The sequence below is a fragment of the Prosopis cineraria genome, unplaced genomic scaffold, assembly GCF_029017545.1.
Source record: "Prosopis cineraria cultivar Desert tree isolate PC_DT_omini unplaced genomic scaffold, ASM2901754v1 PC1, whole genome shotgun sequence".
In the NCBI taxonomy this organism is placed as follows: Eukaryota; Viridiplantae; Streptophyta; class Magnoliopsida; order Fabales; family Fabaceae; genus Prosopis; species Prosopis cineraria.
The window spans coordinates 38848470-38868458 of record NW_026555332.1 but is presented as its reverse complement, the minus strand read 5'-3'; the positions used below and the strand labels follow the sequence as shown (position 1 = coordinate 38868458).

Below are 19989 nucleotides of genomic sequence, written 5' to 3'. Positions count from 1 at the left end.
AAAAGTAATTTTATGCATCTATTAGCTTCTCTATAAACATAATTAAAAGTAATTTTTACTCCCTTATGGTGAGATTTTTGATGTTCTTGATAATTGCTGAGAGAGTATGGCTATGAGAGGTGTTGCATTCAATGAAGGATAGAGCTTTCATAAAATCTAAGCAAACATTAATTCTGAAAATCTTAACATTCCAACAAAGGCTTATTATTTCCAATATCCCTCTAAGTTTAGCTCCTATGTTAGGTTGATAGCCAAAATTTTTGAAAAAATCCTTAATCTAGTTATCCTTTTCATCTTTGATGAGGCCTCCATAAATAGCTACAGTATTAAGATTGACTGGACTGTCAACATCTAATGTAACCCAATCAATATTTGGTGAATTCCATCCAGCTTCATATGTGTTGATTTTGTTTAAAAGTTGAAGTTTAGATTGAAGCTTCAGGTCATTTTGAACTCCATCATTCCTTCAGTCTTTTTTGTAATTTTTGCCTGTCATGGCCGGTGATCGTAAAAAAAGTGCTTTCATTTAGAGAATCAATTCTGCCTCAATGGCTAATAACATGATGAGATGGAGCTTGAGGAGCTACACCAAGCCATTAAACAAGTGGCTAAAGAGACCCAAAAGCTTTGTGGCTTCTTCACTTGGAAGCAACATGAGCATCGCTTCGACCGAATTGAGGCTATAGTTAATGCGATTAAACATCACTTAGGGCTTGAAGATGAGCTTTCAACGTCAACAAGTCTAGTGATACCATTTTTGTTTAGTGAAGCTCGTGATATAATAGAAACTACCGACAGTAATTATTTCACCAAGTTGGCCGATAAAGTCTCCAAGAGTTCTACTGCTGACTCGTGAGCAATTTCTACACGTTTTATGGAGTTGATTGATCCGCCGACCATTGAAGCTCAAGACAAGAAAACCCAAGTTAAGCACGCCAAACCCTTCAATCACTGCAACCATTTCTTCAATATGAAGGGCATTAGCGGTCGAAGGTGCGAACTGAAGGATGAATAAACGCATATTGAATAAACTAAAATATTTCCAGTTACGCATCTTGCTTAATGAATGGATCTCTTCGTAAAGCTTCAATATGCGTCACTGTAAACTATTTTTGTTTAAGCTCTCCAATATGACTGCATTTTTGTTTGATTTTGCTGTTTGCTTTACCTTCGATTCCATCATACATTTGTCTGATTTATTGTATACCCTTCGATTTTTGTCTGATTTTGACGTTGGGAGTCCGATATCTCTCTCTGGTGCCTGCCCCCTGCATTGGCGTGTCCTGTTTTGTTTGATTTAGAGTTTGATGTTCAGCTTTCTCCAATTATAATGCTTGTAATACTGTTGAGAATAATAAAACAGGGGGGGATGGAGAGAAGGATGAGCAAGAGGTGTTGCTATCTGTAAATTATAGTCTTTGTGCTCCTTAACTGGGATAACCTTTAATTATATAATCATTACTATTTTAGATTGTTGAAGGGAAGCCACGACACCGATTGCATGGTTCTAGGAAGTGCTGTTGCGTGTATATCTATAACTTCTTTTATTTTTGGTTGGACTGTAGTTGATTATCTTTACCTTTTCTCCATTAAGTTTCATGTGCCCAATGTTCTTCCCTTGTTATTTTCGCTCTGTTCTATTCTCATGTTAAGCAGATCCAATAGATCTGATAGTAATGAGATTTATGCAGCTGGAGAAGTTGTAGTTATTTGGCCTTGTGGGCTTTGTTGAGAATCAGACATGATGCTGAAGAAAATTGAATATGTTTTCTAATGGAATGTCATGTTCATCCTTCCCTAGCTAGTTCTCTTGCTTTCAAAGTCAATTCTTGTGCGTTTTTTGTTGTTCATATAAATGGGGCAGAACTCATGAGTCTAATACTTAGATTTATTAATCTGATTTTTTTTTTTTAAAGCATGATATGGTTGTTGTTTTGTTCTTCTTCTTTCCTAATTACTTAGTGGTTGCTGGCTATGATATTTCCAATAAGTTAATAATAATTTTGATAATAAATCTCAAGAATTTCTTGCTATTTTCCAACTTTACGTCTTATAGTGATCAATCATAAATTTGAGAATTAGTTAGGCAGTTGGTATTGAATGGTTTTATGATTTAGTTTATTGAAACAATAGATCAGGTATGATAACATCTCAAAAACAATTCGGTAAAGAAATTTATTTGTATTAAATTATTTATTTCTCTCTCAAATTTGTGATTTTGTAGGAAATTCTTTTCAGAATGGCTGGTCTACCGATGGTGGAGAACTGCCTCTCGGGATATAATAGTTGTATGTTTGCATATGGACAGGTATTCTCCTGAATAAACATGCTTTAGGCAATCTTGAGATTAGCTAAGCGAAAAGAAAAAAAAAAAAAAAAGCCATGTAAAATAGAGTATTGTACTATTGTTAAGCAGAAAGACATTGTCTTCGATACAAGATTCCAATATAGGGCTTAGCATCATAGTTCTTTCTTTCTTTCTTTAAATGTCATATCACCTAAGCAACGTTAGTGTAGAAAGCACCGTAAGTGCTGGTTACTTGTGCCCATATTCCCCTCTATCAGGTGGTGCTGTTGAGCTGCATCATTCAGCATTTTAATGTTTGGGAAAGTAGGTGCTTCAGTTTGTCATTGTTTCTTGATTTATGCATGTCATCCTTTCACAATTGTTTCTTGATTTATGTATGTCATCCTTTCACATAGGTCATGCTAATCTTCCCTTTATCATTCTAATTTTATTGTATGTCCCCAAAGGACTGGTCATTGTTTCATGCTTCCATGCCCGCCCTGCTAAATAGCGATTTTTTCCTGCAGCAGCTAAACACAATCATCACATAGTTTTATCCCTAATTTTTCCTTTGTTAATTATTTTTTTTTAGAACCTTTTAGTCTGTCCTGGTCTGAACTCTGGGATTGTGATTCAAAAAAAGTGTTCAGACAAGTTCATGACAAAGTCATCATGTATTAATTCCTTTATTTTTTATGATTATTATTAATTTTTAAAGAAGGAAAAGCATAATAGAAAAATGCATTGCCGATCATGTATTATGATTCTCCTTATTATGATTATTGAACAGGTGAGTTTATTCATAATTAATATGACATTTATGATTTAACTAAATTATTTTTCTTTGTTTTTTGCAGATAGAATATGATTGGGTACTCTTCAACTAAGTAAGAATGGTGTTAGATGAAGTTGTTTGTACCATGTAAGCATGGGAGTATTGAAAATGGGTTTAAATTCTTAGATTGCAATTTACATTATAATCATGTATATTGTAGGATTGAAATTAGTTGTTGATCTCTTGTATATATACTGAAATTTCTTACTGCTTGTATAATTGCATTAATTATTATTATTATTTTTTTGTATATTGGTCATGACATATAATGCATGCAAGGAATAATAAATGAATTAATTTGTTGTTTTTTTAAATAGACCTACAGGAGCATTTCGAGAAAGCAAAACTCCTATAGGGGTCCTATGAGAGCATTTCTTAATAAAAAAGCTCTGATAAGCATACCCTTTAAGAGTCTTTACATGAAAAAAAAAAAAAAACCCTCCTCCAGCCTAACATGCAGGAGTTTTTTTTTCATGTAAAAGCTCTCACAAGGTGGGCCTACGGGAGGTTTTCTAACCTAAAATGCTCCCATAGGCCTTGTCTGTAGGAGCGATTTTAAAACGCTCTCGTATATATGGGAGCTTTGGCTTTCGGAATGTTTTCAAAACGTTTCAAAAGGTAAAAATAAAAACTTTAAAAAGTTTTTTTTTTGGGTAATAGTGATTGTCACATGATTTGCATGTCAATAGAGTTTATCTAAATTCCCTGTTTTTCCATGCTGCTTGTCACATTTGGGGTCTAGGAATTTTTGCTACATGGTCCATTACTTTGTTGAAGGAAATGACTATAACAAAGCAATTGTGTATTGCAAGAACACGTGGGACCCAAATGCAAGGGTGGAGTATATAATATTGATGACAGTGTTGAGGAATTTTGCCATCGAATCCTCCACTGTACTTAAATTTGTGTAGATGCATATTCTTATTTCTTTCAAAGTTGAAATTACATGGAATGGCTGTGACATGGAAGTAAAACATCTAGGCATTGTTTGGATCATAGTATAAAGAGGAGATATTAAAATCATATAGAGTTAGGAATATGGGTCGGATTATATAGGTTGGCCTAAATAACTGGTCATAAGGGTGAGGTTAGGTTGAAAAAAAATTGACCCAAATAAAAATGAGTGTTTTCTGGCCTGGATCATATAACTTGTGAACTATATGGGTTAACTTTAATGGGTTAGGGTTGACCTGTTTAACTCATATTACTGTTCAAAAATAAAAAAAAAGAAAAAATTTTGTGAATATAAACTATATTAGGCATGATTTATTTAGTTGTATCAATTTATATATTTTGTACAAACATTATAAAATAATATTTTGATATATTTAGAATGAATCATGAAGAAATATTAAATTGAAACTTATTATTTAAATATATTTTTTTAAAAAATCATAAAAAATAAAAAAATAAAAAAAATGGGTTGACGGGTTGGTCCATTTAACCTGCTAACCTTTAAGGGTTGGGTTGGGTTGAAATTTTTTCAATTCATATAAAAATAGTTTAAACTCAATTCAATTCATCTTTCTTTTAACTCATGCGAGTTAACTTATATGGATTGGGTTGGCCCATATTCTCACATCTAAAATCATAAATGGACTTCGCATTGATTGCCACATCTATCCAATCTCTAGTATAGTCAGTGGGCTTTCAAAGCCTCCTTGCACTCTGTTAAAGCATGGATCCTTGGACCCTGAGGATTTTTCAAGAGATATTATTGGTTTAACTTTTACAATGGGAGCTACAGCATTTTTCTGACATTGTACGAAGAGCTAGTCACTCTTGGTTGCTAAATTGGTTTTTATGGGTCTATCGCATTTTGATATCTTGGAATGGTCTTGATCCACCTTTTCGTACATCCTTGAGTTCTTTTCAAGTTCTTTTTTTGTACATCCTTGGACCTTGAAAACAAGGGCTTATTGGGGGAGTTTGTGGCATGAATGGGCCCAAGGAAAAGAATGAGCCCAAATCCTTATTAAATGGGCTTAAATCCAGAGTAGAAATCTGGGAATGGGATTAACAAATAAAAGATGAAGAAGAGCAACGGAAAAGGGTCGAGAAACTTGTGAACAATCTTCTGACTAACTCTGCTTCTCTCCTCTCTAAATCTTTTGCTCCTTTTCTATCTTCTCTTTATGAACTCTACTGTTAATGCTTTAATTTGGCTGTTATTATATATATGTTGTTTTAAGCTAGTTGATTAGTGAATAGTTCCTTTAGAACTTCATTGTTCCTTTAGTCTTTTTTGTAATTTCCGTCTATTAGGATCAGTGATCGTGGTAGTATCAAGTCTGAAAAATCAAAGTCCAAATTTTGTCACCATAGAAGTGAACCCCAATTTTTATACAAACTCGATCTCTTTTACTTATATAGTCAAAGCTTCAATTGAACAAAACAGAATTCAAAATATTCCAACGGATATAGTTCTGTAAAAATAAACACGTTTCGTTCGTTCGTTCGTTCTTTTAATGGTAAGAGCTAATCAAAGTCGTTTTTGCACTCAAATGTTTGGATTGTACCAAATATTATCATCATATACGCGGTTTTTGATGAACGCAATTCAACTGTGTTTGACTAAATGCCACGGTTTTGAAATTGGTGAAGTATTATTTCTGTAAGATCTAGAGATCTTTCTCAATGATCCCTTATTATATGACTTTAATTTGTTCAAGTTGTTTAAAGCATTAATTATTTTTTCTTAGGATGTCGTTGGTTTTGACTCTCAATTTTCTAAAGCATTAACTTCACATATTTATTTACTTTCAGTGAGGATAATTTAGAAAAATTCGGAAATTTTACAACAAATTTATAATTAATTTTAACTTAATATCTGAATTTATATTAAACTGTTAAAATTGTCTCGGTCATTTTCTGGGCTTTCTTAATTTTTATCAGGGAGAGAAGTATTTGAATGGGTCAAAATTGAAGCGAAAGTCAAATATTGGCATTTTCTTTTTCTTGGTAGGCGTCAGTTGAATGTGACTCCCTAAGCGTGTTACTTTTCATTAATGGGTTTCTGCGAAATTACATGTTTGAAGATACACGTGTTAAACGCGATTTTTTTTTTTTTGGACCTTATTGATCTGCTGTAGTATTATTTTGACTCTTCAATGATTTCCAGTATTTTATTCCAGGGAAAAGAAAAGGTTTGAAAGTAAGTGCATTAGTTGGTTGATTGTTCAAAACCCGAGTGTAAGTTTAATCCGTGTGTTCTAGATACTAAGATCTATATATAAATTTGAACTTGACGAAGCTGAAAGCTATAGCATTGGCATATCAGAGAAAAGGAATAGAGATCCGTCATCCATGGCTGTGTCTTCTTTTTACCGTTTTCTGATGCTGCTGCTACTTTTTTCCTCTACTCTTTTCATGCAGCACACGCATGCACGCGTAGGTATGTAACTTTGGATCCATTATATATATATATACACACACACATGATTAAAGCACACATTTAGTCCTCTAATTTTCTATCCATTATTTATTATTTTTAAAAGATCAAACTTAATGTATCAACATTTGATAATATTTTATTAATATTTAAAAGTTTAATGTTGAAATTTTTTTTGTTAATGAAACTAATAGTAGTAGGGTTGAAGAACAGAAAAAATACTTTATAAAATTAAAAAATTAAAATAAAATTTTGTATAAAATTAAAAGACTAAAGTTATGATTTAGCTTATATATATAAATATATAATGTACTCTCTCCATTTAATATTATATGACATTTTTTAAATACCATGTGAAAAAATAGGGCATTTTTTTAATATTTTAAGGTATAATTAATGAGTTTTTTTTAAGAACCCTTATTTAGAGGCATAATTAATAACCAATGCCAGAGTCAGGATCTTAGGTTAGAGAGGCGGAGCTAAGACTATGATATAAGGAAAACCTTTCTGTCTCTTTCAAGTATACTATTTCTCTTTCTTTATCTTTGTTTCTTAATTTACTTTTCAATTGCGAACTTGCAAGTGTAGCTACTAGTGAAAGGCATTTAATGAATTTATTTTTGAGTTTTGAATCTTCATTCTCTGTTCTCTCTATTTTTTTTAACTAGTCCTTAACTAGTATTCTCAAGTTGAGGATGAGATGGGTCTAGTTTAGTCAAATTATTTTTTTCTTCTTTTTTTAAAGGATTAATAAATAACACTGATATTCAAGTATGGTGAAATCATGTGCTAATATTCACTAGGCTTTGAGTTAAAAAAATTAAATTTTAAATATAGGCTAAATATAAGATTAAAATGGATTTAAAGTTTAAAAGAGTAAAAAAAAGAGGTACAAAGCATAAAAGAGAGAGGGAGCAAATTGTAAAATCTAAAAATACATACCCCCATATGTTATTTTTCCCGAGTGAGTCCCCTTCAACAACACATGGCTTCGCTACTGTTAATAATATTTTTTAATTGAGACACTTTATTAAATAAAGATAGATATGAAAAGAAAATATGTAATTTTAAAGACAGTTAACCAACATTAGGTGATGGATGAATTTGAGGGTGTTTTCTTCCATGTGAAAAATTTTTTGATAAATTTTTTTACTTTTTACTTAGAAAAAAATGGAAAAAACTAATTTTGGACACCCATTTCCATGAATTTCCTATGTAGTGGATTCCACAAAATTTTAAAAAATAATCACACTATTTTATAGTTTATGAACAATGTAATTTGTTAGAAATTTAATATTTAAATCTATCGATTTGTCATTAATTTTGATTGACCAATAGTGGTAATTTTTTCGAACATGAGATTCTCAAAAAGAAGGAAATTAAAGGCAGTGCAAATTATAAATAATTAATATATGTTTGCAGGTATAAGCATAAGAACAGGGAGGGGTCCATTGCCACGCCCACCACAATCGCCGGCACAACCTCTTCCGATACATCCTTCATCAAATTCATAAGATCGATAAGTATTATTATGCACATGCATGTGTTTTTTTTTTTTTAACCGTACGTGTAAAATGTTCAAGTGAGTTAGATCAAAACACATATTATTATGCCTTAATTCCGTTGAGTGTTTTTGGATTTATGTCTCCTCATGCGACGTTGATCGTTTTGTATGTTTTTCCTTTGATCTTTTGTATATGTCTCCTCCTGCTCTTGTGTGTAAACGCAATTGCTTCGCCGTAATATATTTCACTACGTTATTTTCTTGTTTTTTTTTTCTCTCACAGCAAACAATTTTGATAAATCAAAGTCGATTGTCATTAATCAATTAGTTGAAAAAGTTAGGATCGTCATTAATCAATTAGTTGAAAAAGTTAAGTTTACTTTTATTAAATAAAGAAGATCATGATTTATGCTCGTCTATATATATATAACACACGTTGCGAGCTAAAATATCATCAATTAATTTCGTATCCATAACAAACGTATGCTTCCATAATACAAGCAGCATGGGAGAACCAAGAACACCTTTTTTCTATAAAAAAAATTTAAATGAGTTGGATTTCAAGAGTTCATTGAAATCGATCAGGGCATGCTCCTGGAACCAAGAACCTTTGATGACTCTAAATTTAATATCTGAAATGATTAATTGCCAACTATTAATTGATAATATTAATATATCTTTACAGATCTTAACATGAACTATAACCAACATTTTAAGTCTAGTCAATAGCTACTAGTGAAGGGTATAAAGTTGGTAAGGGTCGAGTTCAATTTTGAGTTAGACTTATTCAAGATTGACTAAAATAAGTTCAAACTTGTAAGAAAAATTATACAACTAAGAGTGTGTTTGAGAGTTTAAGATTAAATAGAAAAGAATGGTGGAATGGAATCGAGTAAATAGAATAGAACAAATTTTTTCATTATTTGGGAGTTTTATGATGGGAAGGAATGGTTTTTCACGATCATTACTTGAGAGTTATTATAAAATAGATGGAACAAAATATATTAAAATATTTTTTTTCTAATATTACTCATAACTAAATTTAAAGAAAAATAAGAGAAAAATATCAATCAAAGACCGCTGGAAAAAATTTATATCAATAAAAAATTACTTATTAAAACTCAAATGAATACTTATCGATTTGGGTTAGTATTTTATCAATCAGTATCCATTTAAATTTTAATAATAATTTATTCTAAATTAACAACAGTCAATTCAAGCTTTTTTTTTTTCATTCGAATTTTAATAATAACTAGTCATTGATTGATATAAACTTTCTCTAGCAGTCCTTCATTGTTATTTTCCCAGATAATAATGCCTATTAAATAATTATAATATTTAATTTGTCCAACAAAAAATAATAATAATAATTAAAATTAATGGTCAAATAAGATACCCAAGAATTAAGAATAAAAAGAAAAAGTAAATAACAGAGTTACATAAGTAAACAGACTTGTTGCACGAGAGAAAAATGCGGTAGAGTTGTAATGTTGAAAGGCAAGAGAGAGAGAGATGATAGGAGCGAGAGAGATATAGTGAAAGATAGAGATATGTATTATGCTCGAATACCCATTAGCCAGCCCTACTTCGAGCATATCAGAGAGGGCATCGGCAGGGGTCAAACCTTGTCCTACCTGAACATGTGCAAATTTTTTTTAATTTTTAATGAATAATATTTATTTACATAATTATTTTTTATTAAAAGTTACAATGAATTATATATTATTTTTATTATTTTTTAGACATTTTTTATCATTACAATTTTTTAAATCTCTTTCAAAATTTAAAGTTTATTTTTAACTTATTATAATATAAAAATAATTGGAAAATGTTGTTCATTTGAACTTTTAAAAAATTACTTTTGATTGTAATATTAGTTTTATGAAGAATATATTTTAAATAATAATAATAATAATAATTTTTAAGGAAAATTTTTTTATATATTTTTCAAAAAATACTTGTAAAAATATTTTTGGGTCAATCAAGCTAGCCTAATGTTTGACTACACATCGAGTTGGCCACTAAGCAAGGGTGATGTCTAATCCATCCTTGCCCATGTATAATCCTAGTAAGAGGCGAGAGAGATGATTGAAAAATGAAAATAACTGATGAGAATTTTTTATTAGGATAAGAGATTGGGGGTAATTTTATAAATAAAATAATTATATTATGTCATTCCATCCTTGACCCCCTAATTTGGGGGAAAAATTTGAGCTATAGATAGCAATGGAGGGCTTTAAAGGCTTTTCTTTGCCATTCCACCCCCCTTTTTTTAAAAAAACTTACAAACAATAGCTTAGGTTTTTTAGCCATCCCACTCTATTCTATTTCTCCCTAAAAGAATCTTATTTGGGAGTTTTATGATGGGAAGGAACGGTTTTACAGGATCATTATTTGAGAGTTATTATAAGGGAAAAATATGACTAAAATATTTTAGTCTAATATTACTCATATGACTAAATTTAAAGAAAATAATAAGGGAAAAATATCAATCAAGGATCACTGGAAAAAATTTATATCAATCAAGAATTACTTATTGTTAAAACTCAAATAGATATTTATCAATTTAGGTTAGTTTTTTTTATCAACAAGTATCAATTCAAATTTTAATAATGACTTATTTTAAATTAATAACAGTTCTTTTGAGATTTTTTCATTCAAATTTTAACAACAACTAATCATTGACTAATATAAACTTTTTCTAGCAATCCTTCATTACTATTATCCCAAATAATAATGCCTATTAAATAATTATAATATTTCTCCAACAATAATAATAATAATAATAATAATTAAAGTTAACAGTCAAACAAGATACATAAGAATTAAGCATAAAAAAAAGCAAGTAATAGAGTTACATAAGTAAACATACCTATTGCACAAGAAAAAAAACCTAGCAAAATTGTAGTGTTGAAACTTGAAAAGCAAGAGAGAGAGAGAGAGAGATGGTAGGACCGAGAGAGATATAGTGGGAGATAGGGTTATGCATTATGCTCAAATGCTCATCAACCATATAAGAGGGCATCGTTAGGGGTCAAACCCTGCTTGCCCTAACATGTGCAAGTTTTTTTTTAATTTTTAGTGAATAATATTTATCTTATATAATTATTTTTTATTAAAGCTATAATGAATTATATTATTCTTTATGATTTTTTAAATATTTTTTATCATTACAATTTTTTAAATCTCTTTCAAAATTTAAAGTTTATTTTTAACTTATTATAATATGAAAATAATTGGCAAATGTTGTTATTTGAACTTTTAAAAAATTACTTTTGATTCTAATATTAGTTTTATGAAGAATATATTTTAAATAATAATAATAATAATAATTTTTAAGGAAAACTTTTTTATATATTTTTCAAAAAATACTTGTAAAATATTTCAAATCAATTAGGCCAACCCAATGTTCGACTACACATCAAGTTAAGCACTAAGCAAGGGTGATGTCTAACCCACCCTTGCCCATGTGTAGCCCTAGTGAGAGGCAAGAGAGATGATTGAAAAATAAAAATAGTAGATGAGATTTTTTTTAATTAGGACAGGAGATTGGGAGTAATTTTATAAATGAAATAATTATATTATATCACTCCATCCTTAACCCTCCAATTTGAGGGGAAAAAATTGAGTTATGGATAGCAAAGGAGGGCTTTAGAGGCCTTTTTTTTTCCCCATTCTATCCCTTTTTTAAAAAAATTTACAAACAATAGCTTATGCCTTTTAGTCATCCCACTCCATTCTATTTCTCCCTAAAAAAATCTTCCAAACATAGTGTAAGTCTGGCCCTGATACCTCAAGCTTATTTAGGCTAGCCCTAAATGATGAGATTGTAAATTTTTTAAAAAATTTTCAATTTTAAATAAATTTTAGTTTTTACTTTAAAATTAATTCTTTTTTATTAGGAAAAATGATAATAAAATCTCTTTAAATATATAAATGATATTTTGGTCCCTCAAAATGCCATAATTCCCCTAAAATCCCTAGGAACTTTTCTATCATTAAAGAATTAATATAAATAATTAAATTGCCTTTAGTTTAGGATTTCAAATGCCAACTTATAAATTGCTATTGTATTTTTGTAATTTTAAGAAAAAAAGCTGTGAATCTTAGAACAAAATTTGTGAAAGATAATTGATATTTGCAATATTTGAGAAATATTAGGATTTCAAATGCAGTGAATTGCTGTTGAATTCTTGTAATTTTAGGAAGAAAAGTTGTGAATCTTAAAACAAAACTTGTGAATGTCAATTGATATTTACAACACTTGAGGAATATCAGAATTTTAAATGTGAACTTACGAATTGTTATTGAATTCTTGTGATTTTAAGAAAAAAAGTTATGAATTTTGAAACAAATCTTGTGAATAGCAATTGATATTTGAACTAAGGGCAATTTGGTTGACAGAAAGGTTCCTTAGAATTTCATTGGTATTATAGTATTTCGAGGGAACAAATTATCATTTATATAATTTGAAAAATTTTATTGTCATTTTCCTTTTTATTATTATAAAAAAATAAAATATATATTTTTTTGGACACTTAAAAAAATTAGGAGACCCAACAAATTTTTAAAAAAATTCTTAAAGGTTAAGAATCAAGATTTAAATAAATTGTAATATTATTTTAAGATATTTTATAGATTAAAAATAATGAAAAATATGAGAAAGTGAACATTTTAATTTTTAAAAAAATATATAATAATGAAACAAAATATAAGGTTTATTACTATAAAATAAACTATGACTTAAAGGATTAATAATATTTAATATATCATATATATTTTTAAGAAAGTAAAATATTTTCCGACTGGCTCAAATTAATTTATTAAAATTGACCCTAATAAATTTATTTGAGCTCAGCTATAATTATCAGCTCTAAAAAGGCGTACTTATAATTACACCTCATGAATAAGAAAACACACTTAAATGGGAGACGAAGATTTTTTCTGAAATTCCTCCTCTTGTTATTTTAATATCAAGCCTTGAACATTCTTAAACAAATTCCCAGGAACAACCATTTTTTGTGGAAAAAATTAGATAAATTGAGTTCTGAGGCTCGTCAGCGCCGCAGGAACAATCGAGTACAATTACTTGATGATGAAAGGATTGCGAATAGCAAAAAGAGGAGATATATATGAAAATATTGAAGTAAAATAAGAGGCTTAAGATTAAACCAGTCTTATAATGCTCTAACTTTTTTTGCCGCTTCTCAGCAGCGATGTGAATGTGTTTTTGAAGGAACCAAGATAATTTGCAAACTAAGGCACTATATTTTTCAAAGTGCTTAATTCAGACAAGGACGTCTAATTTTACATGAGCTTAAAAAAAAAAGGAAGGAAAATTATACACTCAGTATAAATTAAAGTCCAAGTGAAAACGTTTAGTGCTGTGAGCATTTGAATCACAACGTTGACATGTCATATAGATGATGCATGTCTTCAATTATGTGTTTTATTTTAGTGATATTTCCTTCCATCGTAACTCCATGCCAATCACGGCCAATCACGTTGAAGCGCGTACACACACACACACACACACACACACACACGCACACACACACACTCCGTGAACATGTCAGAGTTTTGCCACAATAATGATTTTTTTAATTCCGAACAAAATGGACTCTTGAAGTGTTTCTTTGCTTTTTTTAATATACGCGTGACTAGAGAAACGTAAGAAAATACAATTAATTAATCAATTAACAAACAAAAACAAATTGCACTGCATGTTTCAACCCCACAAACAAAAAAGAAAAAGAAAAATATTCATTTTATATGTATGTAAATTTGATTCAATTAAAAACTCAACCTCTAAATTTTGATTTAATGTAATTTAATCTTTAAAGTTTTGATTTTTGACTCTAATATTGAAATTTAGACTTTAAACTTTCTAACTTTGTATTACTCAGTCCATATAATTTTAATAATAATTTAAAATGTTAGTCTTAAAATTTTAAAAAATAAAATATAAGAATTAAAGTTATTTATCTTGAAGTAAGACTAATATTTTAAATGGCTAAAATTATAAGAACTAAGTTGTAATGAGTTAAAATTTAAATATAAAGTTTTAATTGTGTCTGAACTATAAAAATTGAATTATATGTATCAATTATTAAAATTAAGGTATTGAGTTACACTTAAAACTGAGTCAAAATTACAAAAAGGAAACTGTTAATCAATTTTCCAACACAAAATATTGTACTCCGGCATGTAACACCGGATCACTTTCTTTTGATGAACTCAAGTTCTTGATCCCTTCCTTAATTAATTGCCTTGCAGGAGCCAAATGCTATAACCAACCGAAACAGGTGATCAAAACTCAAAAGAATGTTTAATTGTCGTTTGATTGAAATATAAATATAGACAAAAGTGAAGAAATTAAAGTAAAATAAACATTATAAAAATTAAAGTAATTAAAATAAAAGGTTAAAGGAAAAATTTACCCTTAAACTATATGTTTACAAGCATTTGGGATCTTGAACTTGTTTTTGGTGCATTAATAGTTAATGAACTTAAATACAAAAAACCTGTATATCTATATCATCATGATCTATTTATCAATATGTTAGAATAAAGTTTATGACAAATCATACTCTTTTGGTTATATTTATAAGTCATTTCAAACATGTTTCATAGAAATCAAGAAAAAAAACTTTAAGATTCATTAATTTATTATCTATATTTAAAAATTTAATAAATTTTTAACTTTGACCCTATTAAATATGTATATCTTAATAATATATTTTCTCTTTCTAACATTTAATAAAGGGTAAAATGAAAAATTTTTTATAAAAATTTAATAATGTAATTTATAAATAAGACAAAAAAATGTATTCTCTTTATCCTATTAATAGGACCAGAGGAAATATTAGTTACAAGTTGGGAGCAATATATTTTATTCTCAAATTCCTTATAATACATGGAAAAATGTGTCTAGATTGTAAAAATGTACTCCCTCCAATTAAGCCTATTTGCATATTTGCATACTGTTCAAATTCTTTAAGTTATAACAATGATTTGTTTCTTAACTATATATGGCATATTTCTTATAAATAAGCCGAAGGCAGTATTTGCTGGTAAATTAAAGTTCATTTATGAGTTAATTTGAAGATTAAACCATTTTTATTGCTTTCAACAAATACCATTTTCCAGTCGCATTATGCTTGATGGAGTCAAGATAATAAACAAATTCACATTCTTTTCATATCTCAATCAATGTAATAATATAATTATAATGCCGTTTTGCACCGACTTCACGTTATGTTGAGGAGTTGATGGTCTTACAATCGAAGTCTAAACTCGGCCTCTTTTATTTCAGTTTTTAATTTGGTGATGACAACACCATGTACGCGGTTTCCTTATGAATATAGAGGTACTCTTTCATAAAATACAACCATGGTTTTGAATTTGTTGAAGAATTAAAGATATTGTTGGTCAATTTTAAGGCTTTCTAAAGACAAATTTTGATGCCAGAAGCTGCCATTGCAATTTGATTTGATACCCACATACATCAAATAATGATCTTTATAAGAAAGTAAATTCTTTTTCTTGTAATAAGTTAAAAATGGATTGTAACCCCCCACTCTATATATTATTTTCAATTTAGGCCCCCACTCACCAAATTCTAGATTCATCCATGGGCAGAAGCTCGATCTCAACTATTTGAATTCTGATACTGTAAAACACGATTAAATCCCAAAATCAAAAGTAATTAAACTTTTAATACAAAGGCAGAAGCTGGGTTGTCCCAAAAACCTGTGCAATAGAAGCTGGATTCAAAATATTCTAACGTATCACATCCTTTCTTTTTTGAAAAACAATTGCATTTCAACCAAAATATACCGTTTATTTGCCTAATTCTAACAGCCAAAGTGGCTTCTTTCTGAATTTTTTTGGGGGGGGGGGAACGTGAATGGAAGGGCCAAATAAATTACCAAAGATGGTGTGAGTGTGTGTGTGTGTACATTTTTTGCCCTAAAAAATATATTAATATTCCAACAGTAAAATTTTTGGTAGAAATTATGTATCGAGATGACTATTTTATTAATATTAAAACATAAAATATTAATAGTCATGAAGTATTAATTAGAATCCTAATCACAAGTAAGAATATAACAACATAATAATCGTTTTGCATTGAATTCAAACTAAAGAACCTTAGGGAAAGGTCAAGAAAAACAACCCTAAAGGATGAAACCCATAATTTTTTTTTCATGTATACATTATTTCAGATGGTAAGTTTAGTGATGGCATCATCCTATACATTATTTTAGTTCCACATCAATCATTGGAAACGTATATCTACTTATTAATTTCATTATAAAATAATATTGCAGTGAGCATTGATTGATTGTTGGAATATCCAATTTTATTTTTCTTTAAGAAATCTATAAATTGAAAATCCAGATCCTTTTAGCAACAATATTCATTGTATTCTTCAATATATATATATACATGGACTATGGTGATCTTTTTATAACATCTTAAAGAACAATGGATTAAAGAAATATTTTGTTTCTCCGCATGAAAAGAAACGCGAACGTTTATATTCTATAATTATATTTGATGAGCAAAGCATCCTCAAATTGCTGAAAATAACCAGTGACAATGAAAGAAATGAAACTTAAATTTTAAAACATCATTGAAACTTTTTCCATTTGCTATCGGGATGCATAAGATGAATTTGTTTTGTACGATATGAGTTAATTTGAAAATCGAACCAGTCTTATATGCTTTTTTTTTTTGGGTCAATAAACTTAATGCTATAAACAAAAAACCGATTCTGAGTAGTAGTAACATGTTGGAAGGAACCAAGCTAGTAGACAAATGCACCTCATTGTTTTGTTTTGTTTTTGTTTTTGTTTGAAATGGCTCATTGCTGGTTTCTTTTCTTTTCTTTTTTTTTTTAATTTGTCGATGTCTGCGTCACAGGTTGACGTCAATTAGGGTTTCTGCGAAGTTACATGGTTGAAGAAATGAGCAAATATATAATTATGTATCATTCAAATCCAAGAGAGACTATTTGGTTTGAAACATGGGTATATAAATTACGACGCAATGAAGGTCATAGTTATATCCATAGCTCTAGCACATAACAGGAATATAGCTAGATCAATGGGTCTGTCTTCTCTTTCACAGTTTCTGATGCTTCTTCTTCTCCTTCTTGCCTCCAACCTTTTCATTCACTCCCACAATGCTACTGCAGGTTTGCTTCTCTCTACTTGTTTCAACCTTGATCGTCATATATATTTCAATCTGGATAAAGGTAAAATTAGTATGCCCACTTCTTGATTTTTGTGCACGATATTTATTGGATTTTCTTTTTTAATCACAGAGGTCTCAAGTTCACAATCTTTTTGTTTTTGTCCTCTCTCTGTTTTTTTTGTCTCTCTCTGTCTATTTTTTACGCACAGATTACATTTATATATAATTTATAAGCAATGTGATTTGTTGTGAGTTGTGATGTTGTATATATATATATATATGATTAAATATAAGGGAAATTTGAGAAAAGAAAAGGCAGCGGAAATATTATTTGGCAGACATACGTGAAATTTTATTTTATATCTATGCAGGTTCGCAGCCGAATCCACAACCTCCACCGATTGCATCTCCAATAATCAAACCAGAACCACGTCCAAAAAGCAAACCGAGTCGACCACCTAAGTAAAAGTTTATTTTCAGAATGAAGAGAATAAACACTCATGTGCCAGCAGCAATTCATTCTCTCTACTTGCTGATTTAAAGATTGATAGTGATCTGAATTCTGATTGTAAGGATTCTTCTGAGAAGAAGAAAGAAGGAATTGGTTGAACTTGTTATTATTTAGTATTTTCAGTTTTTTTATTGTTTTTCTTTTGGTGAGTTTGTGTGTTATGTTGTATGTTTAGGTGTTTTTGAGTGTTTTTGTTGGCTTCGGCTATTGGTGTTTGTATTTTTGTAATATTAATAAAATGATTTTTTACAGCAAAAAAAATTATTTATAATATCAAGTACTGGCGGTGACGTTTTTCATCTCAAACAATACATAGATGATCAATAAAACGTTATTAATTGTCATTATTAGTTTGATAGAAATAGTTTGTGATATTTTATGGAAATTAAAGAAGCGAATAAGATAGCTTATATGATATCCTGCACGCAACCTATGTATATTTATATCATAATTTAAATTCATATCCATTAATATTAACGTCTTGTGAGAATTGAGACGGTTGTGAATGAGGAGCAACCACCCGACCATAAGGAAGAGAACAAATAGACAAAGAGTAATGAAATGAAACAACATCTTAATTCAAAAGTTTAAAACTCAAGTTTATGAGTTCTTTTCTCATTATATATATATATATATATATATATATTTATTATAATTAGTTATTAAGCTCAATTTCATTTGATGTGAAACTAGCTGTCATCAGCAAAAGTCTACTCACAGTTAGATAACTTAACAGAAACTAACTCCTATATATAAGAATAGAAAATAATTAAGTCTGGGAAGAGATCCAAGACACAAGAAATAAATAATGGTTTTCAAAAGCAGATAATTATACTCCAAATCATTGTTAGAGCTAATGTTAGTTCCAAAAGAAGCTCATAAAACGCTCATTCAAGCTCATATTTACTTCAAAAGATCGGGAAATATATATTCAAGGCTCAACTCCACGTGAAAATGCCATGTTAACATGTTGAATATCCCTATACGTAAACATTGACCAAATATGTCTCTTTCATGCATTCTTTTTTTTTTAAATATCCTTTAATTTAATATCTCTTAAGTAAACATGCAACCTCTTTGCAAACAAAACAACCCCTCTAATTAGTAAATTCCATTGAGAGTAATTTTAAATTTGAAAGCGTTCAATTTTAACTAAATTCTTTAGTTTTTGTAAAATTGTATATTGGGAAGTTGCGTCTAAAAAAATGAAAAATCAAAATCTAACTTTTATCATACTTCTACTTGGCTAAAGTATATCTTTAGTCCTTTAACTTTACATAAAATTTTATTTTAATCCTTTAATTTTATAAAGTATATTTTTAGTCTTTTAACTATAACATTTTCAATTTCATCACAAAAATTTTTCATATTAAACTTTTAAATATTAAAAAAATATTATCAAATATTGATATGTTAAGTTTAATTTTTTAAAAATAACAATGATTGTATAAAAAATAATCATTTGAAACTAATAGTAGTGGGGTTAAATGATTAAAAATATACTTTATAACATTAAGGGATAAAATTAAAATCTTATATAAAATTAGAGGACCCAAAAATATACTTTAGCCTTTTTATTTTATATTAGTGAAGCATAATTTTCATTCAAATTTGGATTTTATAAATTTAATGATACATTGCAAGCTTTAGTTGCCCAGATGCTTTGTGGGGTGTGTGTGTTCTTTCTCTTTTTCCCTGTAAAAAATATTCCAAGAATGAAATTTATGCTAGAAATGATATGCACAGATGATTACTCCCATAAGTAAATAAAATTCTTAATAAAAAAAGTAAAATACTAAGAGTCATCAAGTACTAATTAGAACCCTAATCACAAGTAAATATATATAATAACATAATAGTCATTTTACATTGAATTCAAACTAAATAATAGAAACAAACCAAATGTGATATTAACAAAAAGGTTGGTAATTACACACTTTAAGTTTAGTCGAAGTCCTTAATTAATTTTGTAATGATTTAATAAAAAGGAAAGAAAACTACAGAGTGAATGTAAATTAAAGTCCAAGTGAAAAAAGTGGCGGGCAGTTGAATCACAACGGTGACATAGACGATGTATGTCTTCAATTATGTTTTTTATGTGAGTGATGTCTCCATCGCAAGTCCGCGTCGATGCGGTGTGAGCATGCTCCGTCAACATATCGAAGTTTTGCCGCAATTATGTTTTTCAAGGATTACTGAAGTTTTTCCATATAAGCGTGACTAGAGAAACGTAAGAAAACAGAGTTAATTAATTAACAAA

The 19989-nt window shown here is 29.1% G+C and overlaps 1 long non-coding RNA gene and 1 pseudogene across 3 annotated transcripts; one reads left to right on the top strand and one right to left on the bottom strand.

Moving 5' to 3' along the window:
• Window positions 1-487: 487 nt before the first annotated feature.
• On the top strand, window positions 488-3368 carry LOC129310594 (uncharacterized). 3 transcript variants are annotated; one of them, XR_008593147.1, is made up of 3 exons: window positions 488-1045; window positions 2225-2308; window positions 3145-3368. It is a non-coding gene; the product is annotated as an uncharacterized LOC129310594 (long non-coding RNA). The 3 variants fall into 3 exon arrangements; XR_008593145.1 differs by having other exon boundaries at window positions 489-1101; XR_008593144.1 differs by having other exon boundaries at window positions 492-993.
• Window positions 2663-2757, bottom strand: LOC129296600 (U6 spliceosomal RNA; annotated as a pseudogene).
• Window positions 3369-19989: the final 16621 nt, after the last annotated feature.